Below are 6,781 nucleotides of genomic sequence, written 5' to 3'. Positions count from 1 at the left end.
TGGTGGAATCGGTGGCTACTGGCCAGCCAGAGATAGAGTTCTTCGTGTCAGGCATCTTTGATACTGGTCCTGGCAGCATATCTTGGAGACAACACTGCCAAGCACATCACCAGCTGTGCTATTTTTGAGATGAGATGGCACAAAAGAGGTGGTGTGCCCTGCTTTGTTTGAACTGAAGTTGTATAAGTTCTCAGCCACTTTCTGAGGAAAACAGGCATGTGGCAGATTTCAGCTTTCAGGTAGGAACCCAAAGGCGTAGCTGATAATGTGTAACAAAGGGCACAGGACTCCCAGGAATGGGAGAAATAATAGTACATGATGCTTAGGCCTTTTGGAAGCTAAAGCAATACAGACAGCATCCAAGATTGTGTTCTGTGTCATCAGCAGAGGGAGAACCCAGAAGCTGTAATTACAACACACTGCCTGATCCACTCAACCCTCCTTCTCTTGGGGGCGAGAGCCAAAAATATGTGAGATTTCCCTCCAGTTATTCCTGTAGGTTTCAGGATGCTCTACTGGAAAATCATGTTGGAGAGCAGAACATTTCTGGGATGGAGGCATTTCTGATGTGAAAAAATGGTTGAAAGAAGCAGGGAGGCTTTTAAGAAGACACAGCAACTGAAGTAGAGGTGGTGCCCTTACCAATAGGTTTGTTCTCCAGAAGCCCTGTATCTGCCACCCTGCAGAGACATTCATATCTGTTCCAAGCAGGCATAAAGCATGACATCATATTAGCAGGATTTGCTCACTTTCCATAATGCATCAAACCGCAAAAGGTCTCACTCTTATGTCTCTGGTAGTTACAGAAAATAGCCTTTTAGCTCATGCTTAAATATGTTATAGTTCTTACCCATGCAGCAAATTGGCATTCAATTTCTAGAAAAAAATTTGATGGAGGCTGCATTTTAAACCAGATGACCATAGATAACTTATCCTTGTTAGTATTGCTGGCATTGCTCGTATTTGTAGCCTAAATTTAAAAATTGATTTTAGAGCATCATATAGGTATATATCTCATTGTGTTTAGCTTTGTTTTTTCCAATAGACCAAGTGTGATCAAAACTCAGTCTTTTGTTCCAAAGCAATCGATGATTCCTAACGGTGTGCTGCTTTTTGTCTCTTAAGATGTGTGGCAGAGAATCCCCTTGTGTTAGAATGCAGGATTTTCTATGCTCAGAAATAAATGCCTATTCAATTTAGAAATTTCAAGGATACTTTGTGCTGGCTGCCTGAGCCTTCCAGAATGTGTCACTCCAATTAAATTACTCCTTTATTAATGCAACAAGGGGAGTGTGGGTCAAGGAATGCGCCTCTTGCTCCTGTTAAATAACATCCCTTTGCCACTGCTGGTCAGTGGTGTTGACTGTCTGGGTGCCGTCTACCTCTGCAAGCTTTGTCCTCAAGGAAATATGTGTCATTAGTTATGTTTTCATCTGCTACACTCAGACTTTGTATCTACTGGGAGGAGACCCAGGTGTGCCTTTTTTATTGTGGGAAGGAAAACCCTGGGGGTCATTAATTGGTGGCTGGGGAGCTCATTTCTGTTTAGCATCACTAACAGGGGTACACATCACGACTGCAGTCCCCAAACACTCAAAATCCTAAACCTCACAAAGTAGGTGGGTTTGTAGCTGCCAGTCTGGGGCACATTTCACTGAATAGAATTGCTGTCATTGAAAAGTCTTTGATCCCCGTGCTGATCCTTTCTTTTCCAAAGGCTGCCTGTATCCAATTTGTTTGTTTTCCATCCAGCCTCATGAGAGTCTATTTTGTCATCATCACAGCTTTTGTGAGGCTCCACAGAGGTTTCTGGGTCAGGTTCCTCCCTGCAGTGGCCCAGCAGGATACCCAGGGCCCTACCTCACATCCCCTCTAGGAATGAAAAGCGGATTCAGCACTGCCCAGATGCTGTTTGACAGTCCTCAGGACATTTTGTCCAATATAACTCCAGAGCAGCAGCAACCACCCCAAGTGCCTGGAAACTGAGCCAAATCCTCCCTTGCCAAATGCTTTGTTCTCACTTAAATTTTTGGCCCATCACCCCCTGAAAGGAATAAACCACAGAAATTAATGGCTCAGAGAATTTAGTCTATCTCTAGTTATGGTCCCGAGAGTTACCTCCCTAAAAATAGGCTTCTGTTGCAGTTTGCCTTCCCCACACTGAAGGGTTGGAGTTGACTTAGCCTGATCTGGGGAAGCATTCCCCACCAAGCTCTCCCCATGGACCTGGCAGGCAGGGAAGTTGCTTTTCCAGGGAAGGGGCTAAAACCCACTGCATGCTTAGGGGTCATTGTAGAGGCCAGATCTGTCAGTCTGGCCAAGGTCCTGGGGAAAGGCTGCAATCCTACTTTATGTGTTCCCCATCACGTGGGCAACACAGACTTGCCCATCACTTTTTCATGGTGTCAGAACTGCTCTGTCCAATGGGATGGCCACCTGCTCCTGCTCAGCACCTGAATATTTCAAACAGCTTGCTCAGCCCCACCTCCCCTCGCTGCCACCCTGCTCACCCTCTCTCCCAGCCCCTGCTTGGGCTCCTCACTTGTTTTCAGTAGTGTGGCTCCACCAGGTCTGTTCCCAGCTCACTCTGATGCAAGGGTGTAGAGACACAAGCTCTAATTCAGTCTGGCAGCCAGGAGGTTTAACTCTCCTGAGAGGAGAGCCGAGCTTGCATGAGTAATACCTAGCCACTCGAGCACTGCTAGGAGACAAGGACTGGGCTAGTGGGGGTGCAAGGCTGCAGCAAGGGGCTGAGGGGATGCAGAAAGCAACTCAAGCAGAATCAACTTAAAAATGAAAGTTAACCCATCCTCCCTTCTACCAGCCATCAGGTCCAGTGTGGCAATGCTGAAGCCCAGGAGCAGCACTGGCAGCACCTGTCCTGTGCTCTCTGGCAAGGGGAGCTGAGGGGTGCTTGGGTGGGTTGAGGTTTTTGTTTTGTCTCTGCCAGAGGAACTGTACTTAGAAAGTCATGAATAAATGATAGCCTGGCGATGGAGCACTGTCTTCCACAGCTATTCCATGGGGAGGGAGGAGTGTCCTTCATTATAGTGATGTGGCCAGACAGAGGTTATCACAGCCACCCTCTGAAGTGAGTCTGTCTCATCACTTGCTATAAAGAGAGCCCCAGATGACAAGATTTCTCACCTAGGGCAGAGTTTCACCATCTATTTAAGCATGGTTTTATTATCAGTTCTCTGAGACCATCTGCCACTCCCTCCCCATTCATAACCACATCTGCCATCTCCTTTGGGACAGCTCTGAGCACACACACACATTAAAAAAAACACAGCAAGGCCCATCAGATATGCATTTGCCCAGATGCAAGCAGAGAGCATTGCTCCCACAGCCACCAGGCTGACAGGAATTACACAAGAGGGATATAATTTAGAATGAAGTTTTGTTAAAATGTCTAGGGGTTTTATTCATTCACTTTGTAAGGCTGAGGATTTTTAGTACATCTTTATACCAATCACATTCTGTTTGTGGAAATTAATGCCATGGCCGAGAGTGGAGTGAGTTAGGTGTGATTCCTTATTCAAGGAATTAACTAATCCTCTTGTCCAACTTCCTACACAGCATATACACACATGCACAACAACAGAAGGAGGCAGAAATTTCCCTGTTCACTGTGGGACTCTGAGCAACAGTGGGAATCTTCTCAGGAAGGGCGTTAGCTGGGCAGCTTGCCGACCACCCACCACATGTGGACAAACCTGATCTGCCCTGGGTTGTGTCAGCACAATGGCACGATGGCTCCCATACATTACAGGGGTGCACAGTGGGAGTATGAAAGGCATCCAACACAGACTGCAAGGAGAAGAATTCTGACTGGAAATAATGAGGCATTGAACAAGAAAGCAGATGCCCAGAGCAGCATCCCTGGAGAGCTTCAAAGTGACCCTGTGACTTCAGCCAGACTTACCAGGAGAGGGCAGCCAGTGCTTTCTGGGCTGACTACCCCAGAAAATGGGTACCTGAGGAAGACCTGCTTTGCATTGCTCTGTTGGAAAGTCTGGCCTTGCTTCTGGGCATAGAATCTTGAAAAGTCATGTTCCTCTTTTCCTTTATTGGGGCAGAAAGTGAAGTGACCCAGTTTGGTGCACTACAGAACTGACTTGCTGTCAGATATATGGAACCACAGTCAGAGCAGAGAGTCTGTTGTCTTTCCTGCAACTTTCATCACTCTTCCAGGGTTTCTGCTTCCCTTAAATGCCCAACTCACAGGCTGAGCTTTCTGAGCTGGAGCTGGAGCTCCAGACAGAGATCCAGGGTGTTGCCCGGGGTGCCCAGCAACATCTCTGCTGGGGAGAATGCAAGAGGAGCTTCCTCAAATGGGGATCTATCACCTTTCTTATAGACCCAGCATTTCTGGTTCTGGGGATGAGGGGAAAGGGCTGCATTCCCGGGGAATGGAGCAGCTCACTGCTCATGTGGGATGAAAGCTGTGCAGTGGACAGTCTGCATGGGGGGAAGGTAGCGCCAGTCACATTGCCTGGTGTGAATTATTGTGGCAATAACTGCTTATCACAATTTCAGGTAACCCATGTTGCTTACAAATTACAGGACCACAGCTGGTAATTAAAGGAGCATTATTTTTTCTCAGGCCAGACACAGACTGGGTATAACTTCCCTTTCTCCATCTCTCTCAGCTGCATTTCACTTATTTTACCCAGTTAACAGCTCAAAGAACAGAGAAGATGCTGGTGCCAGGCCAGGCCTTCGTTTCATTTAGTCAGTCAGAGGGCTGTGCTTGGGGACAGGATGTTATCAGGGACAATACCCGGGGGTCTGGGCAGCCTAGGGATTCCTTCCCATGTCCATGCTCTGACTTGATGCTCCTCACAGCACAGTGATGGGAGAGTGCTGGTGCCTTGAACAGCATGTGCTGACACTGACCTCTAGTGGGAACAGATCCCTCTCTCTTTAGATTTTCCCTGCAGTTTTAACCATTTTAAGTGACACATATTAAGGGGGACTGGAGAGAACCAAGAATCAGAGCTTCGTTTTTAAAACCTTCAAAACTAAATCAGAACATCAAGATTTGTCACATATTATATTTACTTATTTTTAATCCCTCTACCATTGCCTTATATATATATATATATATATATATATATATATATATGTATGTATGTATTTAAAGCCTCTAAAAATAATGGAAGTCCAAAACTTGCACAGCCAGGCATCAAAGTTCTCTGTTAGGAAGACAGCATCAAAGGGGGCCCAAGCCTTGCAGAATGAGTAACAGAAGACAAATAGTGGGGCAAAGTGGCCAAGTTCCTCTTTCAGACTTTCCAGTGAAATTGTCTGAAAGGTTAATAGAAGCACATCCAGTCAGAAGAGGGGTGGCAGGAGGTGGTGCCTGAGCTGGGTGTTAGTGGGTATAGTTGAAAGGTCAGAGCAGAGAGTGGCTGGCCATGGATGCTGGGGGGCATAGCTGATGTTAATGGGCATGCCTGGTCTCCGACTCAGCTGCAGCAGACCACAGCCACACCGCCCTGGTACAGCACAAGCCAGCTCAAAAGAGTTCAAGGCTCACCTTAAGGAAGCTGCAAGAGCACAAACTCCAGCTAAACTCACACCAGCAGCAGAGGAAGGCCACTTCCAGGGGCTACTTAATAGCCAGAGGTGTAACAAGACAGCTTGCAATGGACTGGACTGTAGAGTGGTGGAATTGAATTGCCTCTTTGCTAGAGCTGGTCCAGGGCTTACTACTCCAGGTTCTGTGCTTTGCCTGAACTGTTCCTGAACGTGTCCTGGATCCACACCTATTTCCCAATTGGAACAGCACATCACAATATAATCAAGGTGTGACTGATGCTTGATGCAAAGATAAGCTGCAACTAGTTCACAGCCAAATTAAATCTTTGTGTATCACCACACAAGTTTGTGTTGATTTGACCATTTTATCCATCAGAAAGTGTATGAGGAACCATTCCACGATGAAGCTGCATCTAGTATGACACTAGAGAAAATGGCAAAGGCATTTAAGAAGGCAATTGATAGATAACCTAGTAGTATTTGGGTATGAAAAGCTGAAAGAATAGAAGTTCCGTGTGGGGATCAGAAACAACAGGTACAGGTGGAGCTGGAATGCATTCACCACCAGGGTGTGAGAGGGAGTGACATGGACATATGGCCTGAATCCCCATACTGCACTGGACAGAGCTGACAGATGTGGGAGAAACTCCTTTCCCTTAGTAATTGTAATCCTGCAGTGACACAGTGCCAGAGACACAACTCAAGACACTGAAACAGATCTTGTGCATGGGAGGAAAACTTACAACTGGAAGTCATTGATGCCAAAAGAGACTTATCTATCTCCCTGCTGCTGCCCTCATGCCCCAAAACCTTTCTTCCTACAAGCCCAAAGCAACAGCTGCAGAGTGGGATAGTGAAATATTTGTTGCTCTGCATGTGATTCCTGTGAGTCCATCCAGCATCCATCACAAAGCTCTTCCCAGGTAAGCTTCCTTGCAGGAGATTGTTCCCTTCCTGCTCAGATGAACTGGAAGAATGGGCACCCTGCAGAGACAGGAAGTCATGTCAAGCAATAAAAGCAAAAAGTGAAACTGATTTTAAAGTGTCAGCTGTGTTCAGAGCTATCTAGTTTGTCTTTTCAGGAAAGCTTGGGACACTGGAAAGTAATTACATTATGTCTGTGCAGATCCATAGGAGTTTTGGCATTGGGAGGAGAGCACTGAAATGCAGTCTGGTAACTCATTCACAGGTAGTGAGCTGGGCCTTCATTCGACCTTCTATTTTCAGCTTTGATCTC

The sequence above is a fragment of the Oenanthe melanoleuca genome, chromosome 3, assembly GCF_029582105.1.
Source record: "Oenanthe melanoleuca isolate GR-GAL-2019-014 chromosome 3, OMel1.0, whole genome shotgun sequence".
Classification (NCBI taxonomy): domain Eukaryota; kingdom Metazoa; phylum Chordata; class Aves; order Passeriformes; family Muscicapidae; genus Oenanthe; species Oenanthe melanoleuca.
Note: the sequence above shows the minus strand (reverse complement) of the source record.